Source organism: Gopherus flavomarginatus, chromosome 9 (assembly GCF_025201925.1).
Source record: "Gopherus flavomarginatus isolate rGopFla2 chromosome 9, rGopFla2.mat.asm, whole genome shotgun sequence".
Taxonomy (NCBI): domain Eukaryota; kingdom Metazoa; phylum Chordata; order Testudines; family Testudinidae; genus Gopherus; species Gopherus flavomarginatus.
This window is the reverse complement of record NC_066625.1, coordinates 72,762,866-72,782,934: the sequence shown is the minus strand read 5'-3', so window position 1 is coordinate 72,782,934 and position 20,069 is coordinate 72,762,866. Positions and strand designations below refer to the sequence as shown.

The window sequence follows — 20,069 nt, the reverse complement described above, 5'->3', positions numbered from 1 at the left end:
TACCAGCTTGGACCTGGTACCTGCTGCCACCACCCAAAAAATTAGAGTGTTTTGGGGCACTCTGGTCCCTCTGAAAAACCTTCCCTGGGGACCCCAAGACCCAAATCCCTTGAGTCTCACAACAAAGGGAAATAATCCTTTTTCCCTTCCCCCCTCCAGGTGCTCCTGGAGAGATACACAGACACAAGCTCTGTGAAACTACACAGAGAGACTCCTGTCATAAACAGATAGCTAAGGGTTAATGTCTCTTTCACCTGAAGCACCTGACCAGAGGACCAATCAGGAAACCGGATTTTTTCAACTTTGGGTGGAGGGAATTGAGTGTCTTTTGTCTTTTGTCAGTTTTTCCTGCTTTCTCTGAGCTTTGGAGAAGTAGTTCTACTTTCTAGTCTTCTGTTTCTAAGTGTAAGGACAAAGAGATCAGATAGTAAGTTCTATGGTTTCTTTTCTTTGGTATTTGCATGAATATAAGTGCTGGAGTGCTTTGATTTGTATTCTTTTTGAATAAGGCTGTTTATTCAATATTCTTTTAAGCAATCGACCCTGTATTGTATCATCTAATACAGAGAGAACATTTGTATTTTTTCTTTCTTTTTTATATAAAGCTTTCTTTTAAGACCTGTTGGAGTTTTTCTTTACTTCAGGGAAATTGAGTCTGTACTCACAGGGAATTGGTGGGAGGAAGAAATCAGGGGAGATCTGTGTGTGGGTTGGATTTGCTAGCCTAATTTTGCATTCCCTCTGGGGGAATAGGAAAGTTCTTTTTTGTTTCCAGGATTGGGAACAGAGAGGGGGATCACTCTGTGTAGTTTCACAGAGCTTGTGTCTGTGTATCTCTCCAGGAGCACCTGGAGGGGGGAAGGGAAAAAGGATTATTTCCCTTTGTTGTGAGACTCAAGGGATTTGGGTCTTGGGGTCCCCAGGGAAGGTTTTTCAGGGGGACCAGAGTGCCCCAAAACACTCTAATTTTTTGGGTGGTGGCAGCAAGTACCAGGTCCAAGCTGGTAGCTAAGCTTGGAGGTTTTCATGCTAACCCCCATATTTTGGACGCTAAGGTCCAGATCTGGGACTAAGGTTATGATATGGTGTAGCAGTGGTGGGATATAGACAGAATCAAGAAGCCAGTAGGAATATTATATTTTTCTTTTCTCTGCTAAGGGCTTTTTAGCAGAGAGAGAAACAGTTGGTTTTAAAAGGGAACCAGAGAGAATTTTTTTTTCTGCTCTCTCTGGCAGTTTGTGGCTTGCATGTTAAGCGAGAAGCCATTAAGAGACTGTTGAGGGTCTTTTGTCATGCAATAGCCCTCCCATTAGGAGGCAAGTCCAGCACTATAGGCATGCAAATAAAGTGGTTTTTCAGGTTTACTTAACATTGAAGATTAGCTAAAGGCACTGTTGCTAGGCAGACTTCAGGAGGCAACAGAGAACCTGCAGTTCAGAAGATAAACACCGGAGGGCACCCCAACACAAGAAAACAGGAACCATGACTTCTAAGGCAAAAATTAAGGCCGAAGAGCAATTCAAAGAAGCTGAACACAGGCGACAAATGGAGATGAAAGAAAGAGAAGAACAAATCAAAGAGGCAGCACACAAAAGAAAAATAGAAGAAGAAGAGGTGGCCCACAGAAGGAAGCAAGCAGAAGAAGAGTTGGCCCACAGAAGGAAGCAAGAAGAAGAAGAGGCAGCCCACAGAAGACAGATAGAACTCCAGAGGGAAGCCCACCAACAGGCCATGGAATTAGAAAAGGCTAAGCAACAGACTCCAGCCAACCCTAACAACCCGGCGCCAAATATTGCTCCACAGCACAGGAAATTTCCCACCTACAAGGCAGGTGATGACACCGAGGCCTTCTTGGAAAATTTTGAAAGAGCCTGTCTTGGGTACAACATCCCCGAAGACCAGTACATGGTAGAATTGAGGTCACAGCTCAGTGGACCTTTAGCAGAGGTGGCAGCTGAAATGCCTAAGCTGCAAATGAATGACTATAAACTTTTTCAAACCAAGGCCAGATACCGAATGGGGATAACCCCAGATCATGCCCGTCGGCGCTTCAGAACCCAAAAGTGGAAACCCGAGGTGTCATTTCCCAAACACGCCTACTACATTGCAAAAAACTATGAGGCCTGGCTAACAGGAAACAACATTCAAACCTTGGAAAAACTGAACCTCCTCATACAAATGGAGCAGTTCTTGGATGGTGTTCCTGAAGACATCACACGGTACATACAAGATGGAAATCCCAAAGATATCGCTGAGGCGGGGGAGATTGGAGCCAAATGGATGGAACTGGCAGAAAGCAAGAAAGCTACTGTCAAGGGGAACGATTACCCCAGGGGGCACACAGACCATAAACCCTACAACCGAGGACAGCCAAAGACCCCACATACCACCCAAGTAAAGCCACAGATACCCTACCCTTCAACCTCACCAGTCTCCAGTAACTCACCTCGGCCCAGTGACCCATCAGATGGAAGATGCTTTAAGTGTAATGAACTGGGACATATCAAGGCCAACTGTCCCAAAAACACCATGCGAGTGCAATTCATTACACCACCATCACCCCAAAGATCCCCAGGCCCGGATGCCTCTCAAATACCCTTGGAGCGAAGGGAAAATTTGAGAGTGGGCGGAAAGAAGGTTACTGCGTGGAGAGACACGGGGGCACAAGTGTCAGCTATCCACCAATCCTTCGTTGACCCCAAATTCATCAACCCAAAGGCCAAAGTTACAATTTACCCCTTCATGTCACAAGCTGTAGACTTGCCTACAGCTCAACTGCCTGTCCAGTACAAAGGCTGGTCAGGAATGTGGACTTTTGCAGTCTATGACAATTATCCTATCCCCATGCTACTGGGGGAAGACTTGGCCAACCAGGTGAGGCGGGCCAAGAGAGTGGGAATGGTTACACGTAGCCAAACCAGGCAAGCTTCCAGACCCATTCCTGTTCCTGAGCCGTCCACAGAGGCCCCGTCTGTGTTACCCGAGACCCAAACAGAGGTAGTGGACCCGGATTCCATGCCAACCACTGAAACAGCCACAGCACCTCCAGTCCCAGGCCCGGAACTGGAACAGCAACCAGCACCAGCCATTGCAACCCCATCTTCAAACTCAACGCCAGAGGGCGCCAGCGAGCCAAAACTGGCAGAAGCAACAGACAGCCATACCCAAAAGGCTCAGCCAGAGCCTGAAATACCCTCAGGTGCACCAGCGGAGAGCAGTTCACCAGCAACGGAAACAACCCCATCACCTACATCGCTTCCAGAGGGACCAAGCCCAAGTCCACAGTCTGAGGAAGAACTGGTGACCCCAGCCTCAAGGGAACAGTTCCAGGCTGAGCAGGAAGCGGATGACAGCCTTCAGAAAGCTTGGGCGGCGGCACGGAGCACCCCACCGCCTCTCAGCTCTTCTAATCGATCCCGGTTTGTTATAAACCAAGGACTTTTATACAAGGAAATTCTTTCTGGTGGACACCGGGAAGAATGGCAGCCGCAAAAACAGTTGGTGGTTCCAACTAAGTACCGGGGGAAGCTCTTAAGCTTAGCCCATGATCATCCCAGTGGCCATGCTGGGGTGAACAGAACCAAGGACCGGTTGGGGAAGTCCTTCCACTGGGAGGGGATGGGCAAGGACGTTGCCAAGTATGTCCGGTCTTGTGAGGTATGCCAAAGAGTGGGAAAGCCTCAAGACCAGGTCAAGGCCCCTCTCCAGCCACTCCCCATAATTGAGGTCCCATTTCAGCGAGTAGCTGTGGATATTCTGGGCCCTTTCCCAAAAAAGACGCCCAGAGGAAAGCAGTACGTACTGACTTTAGTGGACTTTGCTACCCGATGGCCAGAAGCAGTAGCTCTAGGCAACACCAGGGCTAACACTGTGTGCCTGGCCCTAACAGACATCTTTGCCAGGGTAGGTTGGCCCTCCGACATCCTTACAGATTCAGGGTCTAATTTCCTGGCAGGGACCATGGAAAAACTGTGGGAAACTCATGGGGTGAATCACTTGGTTGCCACCCCGTACCACCATCAAACCAATGGCCTGGTGGAAAGGTTCAATGGAACTTTGGGGGCCATGATACGAAAATTCATCAACAAATTCTCCAATAATTGGGACCTAGTGTTGCAGCAGTTGCTGTTTGCCTACAGGGCTGTACCACATCCCAGTTTAGGGTTTTCACCATTTGAACTGGTGTATGGTCACGAGGTTAAGGGGCCATTACAGTTGGTGAAGCAGCAATGGGAGGGGTTTACGCCTTCTCCAGGAACTAACATTCTGGACTTTGTAAGCAACCTACAAAGCACCCTCCGACACTCTTTAGCCCTTGCTAGAGAGAACCTAGAGGATGCTCAAGAAGAGCAAAAGGCCTGGTATGACAGACATGCCAGAGATCGGTCCTTCAAGGTAGGAGACCAGGTTATGGTCTTGAAGGCGCAACAGGCCCATAAGATGGAAGCATCATGGGAAGGGCCATTCACGGTCCAAGAGCGCCTGGGAGCTGTAAACTACCTCATAGCATTTCCCAATTCCTCACTAAAGCCTAAAGTGTACCATGTTAATTCTCTCAAGCCTTTCTATTCCAGAGACTTACAGGTTTGTCAGTTTACAGTCCAGGGAGATGATGCTGAGTGGCCTGACGGTGTCTACTACGACGGGAAAAAAGACGGTGGCGTGGAAGAGGTGAACCTCTCAACCACCCTAAAACGTCTGCAGCGGCAACAAATCAAGGAGCTGTGCACTAGCTTCGCCCCATTGTTCTCAGCCACCCCAGGACGGACTAAACGGGCATACCACTCCATTGATACAGGTAATGCTCACCCAATCAGAACCCCACCCTACCGAGTGTCTCCTCATGCCCAAGCTGCTATAGAACGGGAGATCCAGAACATGCTACAGATGGGTATAATCCGCTCATCTACCAGTGCATGGGCATCTCCAGTGGTTCTGGTACCCAAACCCGATGGGGAAATACGCTTTTGCGTGGACTACCGTAAGCTAAATGCTGTAACTCGTCCGGACAACTATCCAATGCCACGTACCGATGAGCTATTGGAAAAGTTGGGACGTGCCCAGTTCATCTCTACAATAGACTTAACCAAGGGGTACTGGCAAGTACCGCTAGATGAACCTGCCAAGGAGAGGTCAGCATTCGTCACCCATGCGGGGGTGTATGAATTCAATGTCCTTCCTTTCGGCCTTCGAAATGCACCCGCCACCTTCCAGAGGCTGGTAGATGGTCTACTAGCTGGACTGGGAGAATTTGCAGTTGCCTACCTCGATGATGTGGCCATTTTTTCAGACTCCTGGCCCGAACACCTACTACACCTGGAAAAGGTCTTTAAGCGCATCAGGCAGGCCGGACTAACTGTTAAGGCCAAAAAGTGTCAAATAGGCCAAAACAGAGTGACTTACCTGGGGCACCAGGTGGGTCGAGGAACCATAAACCCCCTACAGGCCAAGGTGGATGCTATCCAAAAGTGGCCTGTCCCAAAGTCAAAAAAGCAGGTCCAATCCTTCTTAGGCTTGGCCGGATACTACAGGCGATTTGTACCACACTACAGCCAAATCGCTGCCCCACTGACCGACCTGACCAAAAAAACCCAGCCAAATGCAGTTAAGTGGACTGATGAGTGTCAAAAGGCCTTTACCCAGCTTAAGGCGATGCTCATGTCTGACCCTGTGCTCAGGGCCCCGGACTTTGACAAGCCATTCCTAGTAACAACAGATGCATCTAAGCGTGGTATAGGAGCAGTGCTCATGCAGGAAGCAACAGATCACAACTTCCATCCTGTCGTGTTTCTCAGCAAGAAACTGTCTGAGAGGGAAAGTCACTGGTCAGTCAGTGAAAAGGAATGCTATGCCATTGTGTACGCCCTGGAAAAGCTACGCCCATATGTTTGGGGACGGCGGTTCCAACTACAAACTGACCATGCTGCACTAAAGTGGCTTCATACTGCCAAGGGGAACAACAAGAAACTTCTTCGTTGGAGTTTAGCTCTCCAAGATTTTGATTTTGAAATTCAGCACATCACAGGAGCTTCTAACAAAGTAGCTGATGCACTCTCCCGTGAGAGTTTCCCAGAATTCAGTAGTTAAAAAGTGTTCTTAAAATGTAAAAGTCTGTTAGTTATCTACTTAGGGGTATATGTAAAGGTGCATGTGTTGTATTAATCTGTTTATTTTAAAGTTCTAGAAGGAAATCGCCGCCAGTGAGCTTCCCCACTGTCTGCAATTTGGGGGGCGTGTCATAAACAGATAGCTAAGGGTTAATGTCTCTTTCACCTGAAGCACCTGACCAGAGGACCAATCAGGAAACCGGATTTTTTCAACTTTGGGTGGAGGGAATTGAGTGTCTTTTGTCTTTTGTCAGTTTTTCCTGCTTTCTCTGAGCTTTGGAGAAGTAGTTCTACTTTCTAGTCTTCTGTTTCTAAGTGTAAGGACAAAGAGATCAGATAGTAAGTTCTATGGTTTCTTTTCTTTGGTATTTGCATGAATATAAGTGCTGGAGTGCTTTGATTTGTATTCTTTTTGAATAAGGCTGTTTATTCAATATTCTTTTAAGCAATCGACCCTGTATTGTATCATCTAATACAGAGAGAACATTTGTATTTTTTCTTTCTTTTTTATATAAAGCTTTCTTTTAAGACCTGTTGGAGTTTTTCTTTACTTCAGGGAAATTGAGTCTGTACTCACAGGGAATTGGTGGGAGGAAGAAATCAGGGGAGATCTGTGTGTGGGTTGGATTTGCTAGCCTAATTTTGCATTCCCTCTGGGGGAATAGGAAAGTTCTTTTTTGTTTCCAGGATTGGGAACAGAGAGGGGGATCACTCTGTGTAGTTTCACAGAGCTTGTGTCTGTGTATCTCTCCAGGAGCACCTGGAGGGGGGAAGGGAAAAAGGATTATTTCCCTTTGTTGTGAGACTCAAGGGATTTGGGTCTTGGGGTCCCCAGGGAAGGTTTTTCAGGGGGACCAGAGTGCCCCAAAACACTCTAATTTTTTGGGTGGTGGCAGCAAGTACCAGGTCCAAGCTGGTAGCTAAGCTTGGAGGTTTTCATGCTAACCCCCATATTTTGGACGCTAAGGTCCAGATCTGGGACTAAGGTTATGATAACTCCCCCTCTCTGTTCCCAATCCTGAAAACAAAAAGTACTTTCCTATTCCCCCAGAGGGAATGCAAAGTCAGGCTAGCAATCCAACACACAGATCTCCCCTTGATTTCTTCCTCCCACCAATTCCCTGGTGAGTACAGACTCAATTTCCCTGAAGTAAAGAAAACTCCAACAGGTCTTAAAAGAAAGCTTTATATAAAAAGAAAGAAAAATACATACAAATGTTCTCTCTGTATTTAGATGATACAATACAGGGTCGATTGCTTAAAAGAATATTGAATAAACAGCCTTATTCAAAAAGAATACAAATCAAAGCACTCCAGCACTTATATTCATGCAAATACCAAAGAAAAGAAACCATAGAACTTACTATCTGATCTCTTTGTCCTTACACTTAGAAACAGAAGATTAGAAAGTAGAACTACTTCTCCAAAGCTCAGAGAAAGCAGGCAGGCAGACAAAAGACTCAGACACACAATTCCCTCCACCCAAAGTTGAAAAAATCCGGTTTCCTGATTGGTCCTCTGGTCAGGTGCTTCAGGTGAAAGAGACATTAACCCTTAGCTATCTGTTTATGACACCATGAAGTTGACTTTTTTGAGAAGCAGAATGATGTGAAAGAGTAGAATCCCAGACATTAGTGTTTTTGGAGATGGATGGTTTCCTCCTGTGAGTGAAGCCTGCATAGTACCTAGGGTTACAAAAGCTCTCCATTGCTATTAGTAACTTCATTACCAGTACTGGCAATCCTCACTGGAGAGTCCATTCCCTTGTGACAGTAGGGCACACTGAGTAGGACCATCAGAAATTTAAGATTATAGCAGCTATGTATTGTAGCATAAGGATTTTTGGAGAAGGTGGAGAGACTAGAAGGCTGAAAGTGATATTCTATAGTCCACAGAAGATGACAATTCAGTCTCATTATACAGCAGCTGGTTTATTTGCACCAGGTTTCGGAAGCATACAGAGTTTACCTGACCAGCCTTCTATATTCCAATTTTACTTTAAACACAGCACTTAGGAAAGCTGTAACTCATACCACTTCTTATGAATTTAAGTAGCTTTTTATTTCATTTTTTGTTTAGCATACCTTAATTTTTAAGTTAGAAAACATCTTTTAGTAAACTCAGATGTTTTGTATAAGACTTCATTGCAAACATTTCCTAGAGCTTTGTTGAAATATTTCTTTATCTAAAGAACAAAAAAGTATTTCAAATACTTTTGTTTGTAATGATTAAAATATAGTTTTAGCCAGTAATAATAAATATGAAAAGAAGCTCTTCAAGAGAAACCTGTTTATCTCTGAATAGAGTTAGGCAAAAATTTAAATGCCACCTATAATCAACAGCAGCATATGCAAATAGGATTGTATCATTTGTGATTTTATATGTCTAGTCAAATTAGCCCTGTAGGCCCCTATGAGGATCCATATACTGAGTACTGCATTTCATGACAATTCCTGCAATTTATTTACCAGTCAATTAAATGGGTATTAGAAGCCTTTTAACACAGAAGAAAAAATTCTTTACTAAAGTTTAAAGCAAGAATAAAGAGCTGTTGCCATGCTAATGAAATGCCCATCATTAGCCTGTCTATCTGCTAGACTTTTAATCTTAGACAACTCTTTTGTATTCCTTCTAATTGAAACCTGTCTGAATTTTTCAGAGAGCAGACACCGAAGCCTGCTTTTCGCTGGATTAAGACTGGTTTCAGAGTAGCAGTCATATTAGTCTGTATCCACAAAAAGAACAGGAGTACTTGTGGCACCTTAGAGACTGTTGCTTTGAAGATCAATTTCAGTGATGATCTACTAATACTACCTAGATGAGTAATTGAACAAAGCTGGAATGAAAGTGCAAAATTATCCTCCTATTCAAATAATTTCTTATATCCCTAATTAAAACCTGCTCAGAGTGAAGTGATTCACAATGCACATTATATTGTATCCTCTTTAATTTATAGCTTGACTATATTAAAGCTAAAATTATCTGTAGATCTCTAGTAACTATCAGTTGGCATCTAGTCTGATAAAATATAGGCATTTTGCCATACTGAATGCATATTATCTAGTTCCCTTAGAAATGTTTGTGACAGAAAAATGCTATTAAGGCATATCAGGTCAGTTTCACAAGTTAACAGGTGCCTAAAAACAAATTAAGGAAAAAATTATGTTAATGTAAGTTTTTGGTTTTTTAAAATAACAATCCTAACATGAAATATTTTGCTACTCTAAATATAATGGCAAGAGAATCTCCAGCACCTTAAAGTATACCTGCCTATATACAAACTCACCAGGCACCCTGCATTGACCTCTTTGAATCTAATAAATGGAGTCTCTTTGTCACCTCCATCATTTGACTAGGGGAACAAAACCTTTGCAATCGTGTTGTGGAGCTGTGTGTCAAGGAGAGACGATAAATTGAATGTTTTTACCAATTGCGTTGTTGCCAGCAGCATCTCACTATGATATTATTACAGCCAATAGGCAACTTGAATCTGTATCTTTTCCCCTGCTTCTGCTGGTGCCTGGAATAACTTCTCTCTTCGAGTACTAACATCCACTTTCCCTCAGATTCTTCCTCAAACCCCATTTCTTTCCCCTACTAATCTCTTCTCCTGTGTTATCTACAGCTTTTTCTTGCCCTACCTCAATGTTATAGCTGGTGCTGATAGCACTGCCTACTGTTAAGGTTTCCTGACACTTCCCATTATAAACCCTGTTTACAGTTGATTATAACTTTGCAAAACTGTAACTATTGGGTTGAAATTGTCATTGCTGGATGTCTGCCTCGATGAATTTTTATTTTTAAACTTCAGCCAACATGGTTCAGGTGTTTCTTAGAACAAGGCTTGTGAAAAATATGCTTTGCTCAATGTTAAATTCTGGTGTTCTTTTCTTCGAAAAGCTCTAGTGCCACCATGCATTTTAGCAGGGATTTGAAATTTGGCTGGGTGGTAAACCTTTGTATCCTAACTTTTGAGTGCTTGATGTTTCGATCTTAATAATGTTATCTTAACAGTTTTTGTGTGTATTAATATATAATATAAAATCAGAATTTATTTTTTGTTTTTTTATTTCTACAAGTTACCAATTTAAATTTCTTCAAATTGATTTCCCTCAATTCTATATAACTTTGCCGTGGAAATTCTCAGCCATTCTTTCTCCATTCACTGGTATATAGCCACAAAAAAATCAACATTTTTGTTAACTGCTCTATTTATACAATATGCACTGAGAGGCATATATAGGAAATTGTAAAAAGGACATGACTCAACTAGGTAAATATTTTGGTTTTCTAAATAGGTTGCCCTTGTGTTTAGTTCATTAAAGACTTACATACCAGATAGTCACGCTGCCAATGATGAGAGAACTTAATAATAAAGATGGCTGTAAAAGGAAATACTTGTAATTCTCTTTATACTAACAAAACTCTAGCACGGGGTCGGCAACCTTTCAGAAGTGGTGTGCCAAGTCCTCATTTATTCACTCTAATTTAAGGTTTTGTGTGCCAGTAATACATTGTAACATTTTTAGAAGGTCTCTTTCTATAAGTCTATAATATATAACTAAACTATTGTTGTATGTAAAGTAAATAAGGTTTCAAAATGTTTAAGAAGCTTCATTTAAAATTAAATTAAAATACAGAGCCCCCCGGACCAGTGGCCAGGACCCAGGCAGTGTGAGTGCCACTAAAAATTAGCTCATGTGCCACATTCGGCACGCGTGCCATAGGTTGCCTACCCCTGCTCTAACACTACATTATATGCCAGGGGTAGGCAACCTATGGCACACGTGCCAAAGGCAGCACGCGAGCTGATTTTCAGTGGCACTCACACTGCCCGGGGCCTGGCCACCAGTCCGGAGGGCTCTGCATTTTAATTTAATTTTAAATGAAGCTTCTTAAATGTTTTAAAATCCTTATTTACTTTACATACAACGATAGCTTAGTTATATATTAGAGACTTATAGAAAGAGACCTTCTAAAAACAATAAAATGTATTACTGGCACGTGAGACCTTAAATCAGAGTGAATAAATGAAGACTCAGCACACCACTTCTGAAAGGTTGCTGACCCCTGTTGTATGCTTTTAAAAGGGTCAATATATGGCACAATATGAAGGCATGTTTACCTGTTCAATTCAAGTGGTGAAATCCTGGCTACAGAGGGACCAAGATTTCATCCAAGATTTAACACTGATACCATTTTTTATGATCTGTTGTTCACAGTTATCACAAATCTTCTAATTTAGCTAGACTTTCTTGTCAGTGGTTTGCTGCTATCAATGCAAGCTTGTCTTTAAAGCAGACAGGATTAATAAGCACAAACAAGTGAAAAATAATATAAAGTGATACTCGAGATGATAGAAATGCTTAGGATTTACTCCTACATATTTTATATTTGACTTTAGGAAGTAGCTGCAGAAAGACCTTTCCTAACCCTCTTCAGCTAACTGTATGGCATACAGTTATATACTTGTAAAAGAATACAAAGTGAGGAAAAAATATTCAGCTCCACTGCTAAGCTATTGGCATGGAATAAGAAAATGTGTAAATAGGTTCAGAACAGGAGCAATGCTTTTCGACAGTAATATCTTTCACTTGCATTACTTGTAACATCATTACTAGGGGACAAGGATACCAGGTAGTTGCCAAGATATGGCATATCAAAACTACTGCCCATTAAATGAGAAATAAACATCAGTGAAAGCGAGAGATGCACCAAAAATTAAGTGGGAAACTGCAATCTGATGTTGTAATTATGTATACAGTTTCTATAAATTTGTTTTTATAAATAAATGTTGGTAAATTTTGATAAATTACAGTAATGAAGAGAGCACTTTATTACAAAGTGAAAAGGAGGAAAAGTTTGATTTTAAACAGAAATTGTTCTACACAAATTATTAGGCTTTCTATTATTGTTGGTTATTCCTGATGTGGCTATAGCTGATTTGATAGGAGTTTCATTTAAAAAATAAAATTAATTCAAATATCTATTTACTTTAGATGATCTGAGTACTGTAATTGGGCTTAAAATAAAAAAAGATGGAATGCTTCCATACTGGACAGTTAAATAACTTAGTAGGAAAAATTATAAAAACTCAAACATGTAATGTAGGAATATGGTCTGGCAAAAACAGAAGACCTAGAAATTGACAGAGAATTCCATTAGCAATGTTTGAAACTTGATCTTTTCAGCTTTAGCTGATTTTTAAAAAAACTTCTCATCCCCCCCCAAAAAAAGAGAGAGAGAGAAAAAAACCCTGTGGTAAATATTGGTTTACAGTGGAGCCCCAATTTTCCTCACTATTTCCAATCCCCATGTGCCAGGGGTTGGCAACCTTTCAGAAGTGCTGTGCTGAGTCTTCATTTATTCACTTTAATTTAAAGTTTCACGTGCCACTAATACATTTTAACATTTTTAGAAAGTCTCTTTCTCTAAGTCTGTAATATATAACTAAACTGTTGTTGTATGTAAAGTAAATAAGGTTTTTAAAATGTTTAAGAAGCTTCATTTAAAATTGAATTAAAATGCAGAGCCCCTGGACCAGTGTCCAGGATCCGGGCAATGTGAGTGCCACTGAAAATCAGCTCGTTTGCCGCCTTTGGCATGCATGCCATAGCTTGCCTACCCCTGTGCTAGGCATCAGTTTTGCATTGCTTTCCACTAATTTAATGTAGACTTTTAAGGCCAGAAGAAACTATGAGGCAATCTAGTGAGGTGTTAAGGAAGGACACAGAGTGATAGAGATGCAAGAATTTATCATGTAATTTCAAAATATCCAGGTCTGAGCTTTAGGATAAATAGGTAAAAATATTCCAGTGGAAAATACTAATATTAGTGGGTCAAATACATCAGGAATTTGATGAAATAGATTAAAAAAATAAAGCCCAGGGTGCCTTTTGTATTTAGACCAACTGTGGTTAAATGAAAATCTGCCACAGCTGAACTGCTTTAGTTGAAGTAATTGTAATTAAGCTGGGTGAGTTATTTATTAATTCACACTGATTGGAACCTTTCAGATGCACATCAGACAGAAAATTTCCAGTTAGTTCCTATCACAGCCAAACAACACCCCACTCATCTCTGTTTGTGACACATACTGTTGCTGCCAAGATTTGAACCTGGATTTCATCTGTCCATACACAGCCATGAGAGTTTAAAGAAATCATGTTGTTTGTGTGTCAGAAGGGACTCCTTCCCCTATGGCATCAGCAGAGTTTTGCAGAAACAGACTTAAAAAAAAATTAAATAGACCACGATGAGGCTGATCTACTTCCTGCCCTGCCCTATTATTGAAACATCACATTAGTAAAATAAAGCACTTCCATGCTTTTTAAAATAACTATTCCAGACCAACAGTTTTTCAAGTTGACTGTTAAAATAGAGTATTCAGTCTGACTGATATCTATTCCACCCACATGGAATCCAAATATTTGAGTTCTATGCAGGTTGAGTGCAAAGCGCTGGGATCTGAAATCCACATCCCCAACCAGGGCCAGGGGCAAGGATGCTGTGCATCCCCCCTGCTATGAGTTTAAGGAGAGTGGGGCACCTTATTATAGATGGGAAAAGTGGTAGCAGCCCTTCCACACCAGCTGTGTATGATATTGGATCTGTGTAAAGATGGAGTTGAAGTCCCTACTTAGCATGTACCTGTTCCACTCCTATTGTGGTCGTCTCTGTTGGGATTTATGCTGGCAGGATGGAAATCATTTCTCCAGTGAATAAGACACCCCTATTGTCCTCGCCGCCAGCTGAGCCCATCAGTGCAGTCCTTATGGTGCAGAAGTCCTGGCCTTAGTCCTTCACACAATGGATGAATTTCCACACAAAATATATAATACTCTGTACACCCTTTTTAAAGCATTTAAGTAAAACACACTTGTTTAAAGCCATTGAGTATCACAGACTGTTTTATGCTCTGACTTCTCTTTGCATGACCACAACCTAAATTACAAAGACAACAGATAGTTGCATAAAAAGTAAAACTTAAGTTACACTTTATTCTTCTTGTCTGTCATCTAGACTATAAACAGAAAGTAACATTCCTGGTTGGAAGTGATATTGGTGAAGGTCCTCAAATTTCCGTGAATGTGAGCTTCACTGGACTGGACCGCAAGGAAGAGGATGTAAAAGATACCCAGCCTTCTCTTACATCTGTTGGTTATTCTGGTGGTTTTGGCTTTCCCTCCCTTCATAACCAGGAATCTTTTAATGAGCTCTGCAGGGGTCCCTTTGTTTCTTTCATGATAGCTGTGTTGGAGATAGAGAGTCGTTTGGGATTGTTTTATGTGAGTGAAGCTAATGAAACAGTTAGATAATGGTCCACAGATTAAAAAAAAGAGAACAGCTGGCAGAAAGATTAGAATCAGGAGAGTTGCGATTGTGGGGACTTTTGAGAGTAGCTGTCTGACCCATAAGTCACTTGCTTTTTGGCCATCTCTTTGATTAACTGTTGCCTATCCAGACAAACATTTACATGGACTGGATCATGAAACCCACAGAAGATTTTGATATTGTATGGTATGGTGATAGCACACCAGCTGACCTATTCAGTAAACGTGTGTACAAATAAGTTTTTGTTCATACAAATGGCTGTTCTTCTTGAGAATCTCTATATTCGCACTTGAACAAAAGTATTTGTGTTCGAGTGGAAGTATTCATCAGACACTATTCATCTTTTATTCAGTATTTGATCATTACTAACCTACTATATTGAAAGTTTATTTAGTTAGGGAGCAGAAATAATACTGAGATTTTAGTGGCTACTAACCATAAGTAACTAACAAGCATATTAAACAGTTCACAAACAACCAGTAGGCTGACACTTGGTCTTCCAAGCTACTTAGTGTACACTTATATCCATAGAAATCAGGGCTGATTTACCAATGACTCATAAAAGAGCAAAATTAATCAAATAATTTATTAATAATTTAACCAGCTTGTGTGCTATAGATATTGTGCTGAAATACAATATACTGATGTGCAGAACGTGGCATGTCACTGGCATGACACACCCAGCTAGATTTTTTTTTAAATGGACACAGTTGACTGACAGACCACAGAATAAAATAATTAAACTTTTCAGAGAAGTTAATGAAACATTATTTAACAATGTTGACAGGCAGTTTTTTTCCTACTTAACCACATTTTTAGTAAAATTCCCTTTCTAAAAATCATGCCTTTTTGTTTTTTATTTCATGGCATTGTTAGTCGTGAACAATATGTTGGCTGGCTCTAGACAGTCTCTGCTATGAGTAGCTGGTTTCTAGGCTCTAAAATGATTTTGGTTGAAAAGCTGATTGAGCTTAACATTTATTCCTTAATATTGTGCTGCTTATACATTTTTCTGCTCATGAGTTTGCCAGTCTATAAATGGGTTCCTCATTGCTCCAAAGCCCTTCATACCCTTCTCTCCTTTTAACCCAGCACTCTACCTTGTCCCAGTCTTTTGCTATCTCTCAGATAAGAGTTAGCAGATAGAACAAGAGTCAGCTTTTCAAGAGGTAAAGTTCCTCCAGGAAGGTTTGGAAGAGGAGGAAGCCCTTAGAATCTTTACAACATTTAGACCCTTCACAGGGGTTTCTCCTTAATGAGAGTGGAGAACCTACCAGTAATACGCAGTCTTATAGATCCTGTGCAGAGATTAAATGTAGTCCTCCACAGGCTCTGCTTAACTACTTTTGGTTTCAGTATCCCTGTATTGTGTAACAATCAATATGGCCTTCTTGGTAGCCATTATTTGAGCCATAATGACAGGATATCCTTTAGAATGGCCTCTAGCATCACTGCTGTAGAAAAAAATACTGGGTGATCATGTAATTAAACACTGTCATAAAATGTATGCACAAGGATGCTGAATTAAGGTTATATGGGCAATCTTAATTCTGGCATTTCTTGACTTTGAAGTGCTCTACTTTGCAACTGTAATGGTTTTAATGTAGCTTTTGTGTGTAATTGATTGTATAGCAAAGTGTTCTACTTATGCAATTTGGAGTTTGAAGTAGGAGGGAGGTGAAGACTCTGTATTAAGTCTCAGGTGAAGTCCTATCCTAGAAAACACGAGATAATCTGGTCCATTCCAGAAAAAATATGTTGCTTGGCAGAAATATTTTTGATGCCTCAGACCTCTTTGGCAAGAAATATTTAGCAATATCCAGAGAGGGATTGACTGCATCAGTGGCAGGGAAATCTCCCCACCCACCCTTTAGTTTGGTGGTAGAATTTTAACATGGAGCTTCTGGGATCCCTCTCTCCCCAGCATATCTCTGAAACTATTGTCTTTTACATTAGCATCTAGGACTCAGATTTTTTTAAAAAATAGGTTCCTGGTGTGCTAATAATGGAATTTTGATCTAGTGCCAATATTTGAGGATGGGCTCCCACAAATATTCTCCCCCTCTCCCCAGCTTGTGATAAATCCTGAGTACAAGGGATCTACTTCCATAGAGCAGAAAAGAGAAGGGACTAGTGAGTGTATTAATTTGTTCTCATTTAAAACAAATGTTCTCATAAACATAACCAAGAACGGAGCTAACACCACTTGGCAAACAAATGCATACTAAGATGCACTTGCTGGAAGTGTTTAGCCTTTATTTCTGAAATTTAGGCTGAGTATATTGAGAACATAGCATAAGTGTTTAACTTGAAAATAAGGTAATGGGAAGGATTCATAACAGGGGAGCAGGAGTTGCCTCCCACAAGAGAATTTTTTGAAAATACCTGATGTTTTGGCACAATCTTGCAAGAAGCAAAGCACTGTTCCTCAGAAGTATTTTTGTAAGTTCCAGGGATAAGTCATCTCATCATGTTAGCTATATATAGTGTGTTGTTTCAAGTCAAATTACACAGCCCTGATGGGGTGGCTTGTTCTTTGCCTGGTGGAACAGCCTCTGGCATGGGCCATAGGGCTGGCTTCCCATACGCAGGCCTGCAACAATAGCCACTAGAATCAGTGCTAAGCAGGAGAATTGATCTGGGCTTTGCTTCCTGTCTATCCAAGCAAGTAGAGAACAGATCAGTGCCTCCAACTTAGTCTGCCATATGCCACAGTGCTGAATTTCCCCCACTCCTCATCCTCAACAGGAAGGAGAGAAGGAAGGCCCTCACCTGGACTGTAGATGTGGAGGAAAAGAATGGGGGACAATGACTTCATGGCTTCAAAGGCCCCTGTGTCTTTTTGATTGGGAATGCTTGGCCTCTCTGAGGACTGGGGAGGAAAAAGTGGCTGGCCTACCTCACAGTCCAAGTGCCATTAACCCTCTCTATTATAATCTACAAGATTTCAGGCCTCTAATTAGAGCATTTTCCTACTAAACAGAATTGGCCAGAGGGTAGGACTCCCTCTCAGTTTCTCTTCTGATCTTTAATTAATGAGCTAAAGTCAGATAATTTTGCTGAAGCTTTAATATAATGTTTATAAGCCTTCAGACTGAGATGGTACTGTCTTACAGCATTCAAATCTGGATCTTAAATATGGGCTCATTCCTTTCACTAACTTTATCTCTCAATAGGCCTAGAAGGTGTTTCTTTGTTTGTTTTTATGAGAGTGATACTGAAAACACTGACTTTTTTTTCTTATAGTGCTGTCTAGATGCACAATTTTAACTTAATGTTGCATTGCCATATAATAAAAAATGTGTCTGAAAATCTAGGTGGTCCCAGGATCCCTAGCTATTTATGGGAGAAAAGAGATCTGTTGTGAAGCAAAATTTCCACCCCTCTACCCCACCCTCCCAAAAGATTCTCTCTCACTCAGTCTCTTTCTCTTCAGTTTTGAAAAACACCCTCAGGGCATTCTTTTTATTTGAATTGATTTTCTAGTTGTTTATCTTTTTCAATCTGCTCATGAAAGGCACATCTGGTTCCTATTTTAATCAGTAATCCTGTGGGAGCAACATCATATTATAGAGAGCTAACAATGCTAAAATAATAATCCATAATGATGCAACTTCTGGTAATATAAAACTGTTTTATCCTCTGTTTGTATAAGTGTGTTAATGATGTAGGCCAACTGATTTCTTTGTAGATAAAACTCACTAAGGATCTTAATAGCAGAGATTTTGGATATTAGCTGATGTCCACATAAGTGAACTCTTCAGACAGTCAGAAATTCCTACATTTTTATAGTGTGTGTGTGAACATTTTAGTTCTTATGGAAATTGCCAGGCTGATAGTCTTGGAGAATGAATGCCTCTGTTTACAGGCAGAACAGGTACAGCAAGCCACCACCAGTGCAAACTTCCTAGCCATAATATCTTATTCTTTACCTAACGGGTCCCATGTCTAGAGGTGAGATGGTAATTCAGTCCACAAATGGATTCAGTGTTGGGCATTTTTAGTGAGACTGCCCAAAAAGGTGCCAATTAGTGGTGCTTTTGTTATGAGGCTACCTGTTCTGAGAAGCTAGAATGAAACCAGCTGATTTCACACTGGCTGCCAAACAGCCATCAGGTAGGTAATGTTCATTTGCTACCTATGCAGGCTGTCTTTGAACCAGTAACATTAGAGAGACGCTTTATATCCCATTATCAGTCCCCTGAATAATACAGAAATATCTGCTTTTAAAAATTAAGTAACACTGAAGTATATCTGATATTTTCACATAGTATGAGAAAGCTACAGCATCTGTTCAACAGAAAAGCAGATGCCAGATAAATTTATATCTCTAGGTTCAACTGAAAGAGTGGACCTACATGTAAATTATGCTCATATCTGTCTCATTGTGCATTTCTACTACTTTAAAATATACAGACTTCCAGGCTGTCTCCACCCTGGGATCCCCCAATATTCCAATGCTGTCTGAAGAAGCTCCTTCTATTCCAAAGAAATTTGAGAGTTGGGAAGGATTTATATGAAGAGTGTTATTTAGAAGGATTGGGTTACAGAGTACTGGTCTAAACCTTTAGTTCAGCCTTCAAAATATTTCTTAGAGCTGACACGTTAAAATATGCCTGCTTCTGCTTTGACTAGTTCAGCAAAGCCTCTCACTGAAGCAGCATGTGCATATTTTAAATGACATGTTAAATACTATAACAATACTACAGAATCAGGAAAGATTTTATTGATAGTCTTAGTGTTATAAATTAAACAATTATTCTGAAGACTAAACTTGAGAAATTCCAAGTCCACAGCATCCATTTTCTCAATACTTTCTCCTCAAAGCCATTTTCAGGAAAAGCCAGTGCCTATGTAGCATCAGATGGGAAGCTTTTTCTCAAATTCAGAATTAAAGCAGGAGTGGTTTATTTTAGAGCACTCTAAGTACAAGTAACTTTAATGGATGTCTCCTTAGGTTTGCATGCTTAGTAGAGAGGTTGTGGGAAGGCACAGAGAGAGGCTGCTCAATAGGTGAGTTCTGTAATTTTTGAAGTTCTACCCTTAATTCATATCAGTGGAAAACCAATGCAATTGGAGATAAGAAAATAAGGAACAAATGCATAGTCTATTTAGTATTCACACACTATCCTAATTTTGTTTTGGGGAGGCAAAAGAGGGCATTCTGAACCTCTCTCTTTAATGCCTACAGTCATAAAAACAATGCATGAAATATAATAAGGTCTAACAAATCTCCTAATAAAATTATGCAAATTAGAGAGGAGCCAAACATTTGAAAATGCTGTAGCCAAACTTCTGCCTTTAAGCACTGGAGTTATAGCTGGGAAAATATGCTGCATTTCAGAGAAGAAGCAGTGATATCCAGTGGCAGTTTATATTCAGTCTAAAATATTGTATTCCTCACTGCTTGAGGTATTTTTAAACAGGACTGGAAAAAGCACTAGAGAATATATTGTAGCTAACAATCCTTCATTGGCAGAGGAAGTGGCTTAGATTAAGTAATAGGTTTTTTTCCCCAGTCTTAACTTCTACCATCCTGCGGAATACAGTTGTCTAAAACAATTAATTGTGGGTATTGTCAATTACCTGTCTACATGAGGGTCTCTTCAAAGGATCTTAAAGTGCTCT

The 20,069-nt window shown here is 40.9% G+C and overlaps 2 protein-coding genes across 2 annotated transcripts in view; one reads left to right on the top strand and one right to left on the bottom strand.

Moving 5' to 3' along the window:
• The window catches only part of FAM227B (family with sequence similarity 227 member B), a 226,893-nt gene that overhangs the window by 105,997 nt on the left and 100,827 nt on the right, over nucleotides 1–20,069 (top strand). The window lies entirely within an intron of this gene.
• The window catches only part of FGF7 (fibroblast growth factor 7), a 105,412-nt gene that overhangs the window by 65,746 nt on the left and 19,597 nt on the right, over nucleotides 1–20,069 (bottom strand). The window lies entirely within an intron of this gene.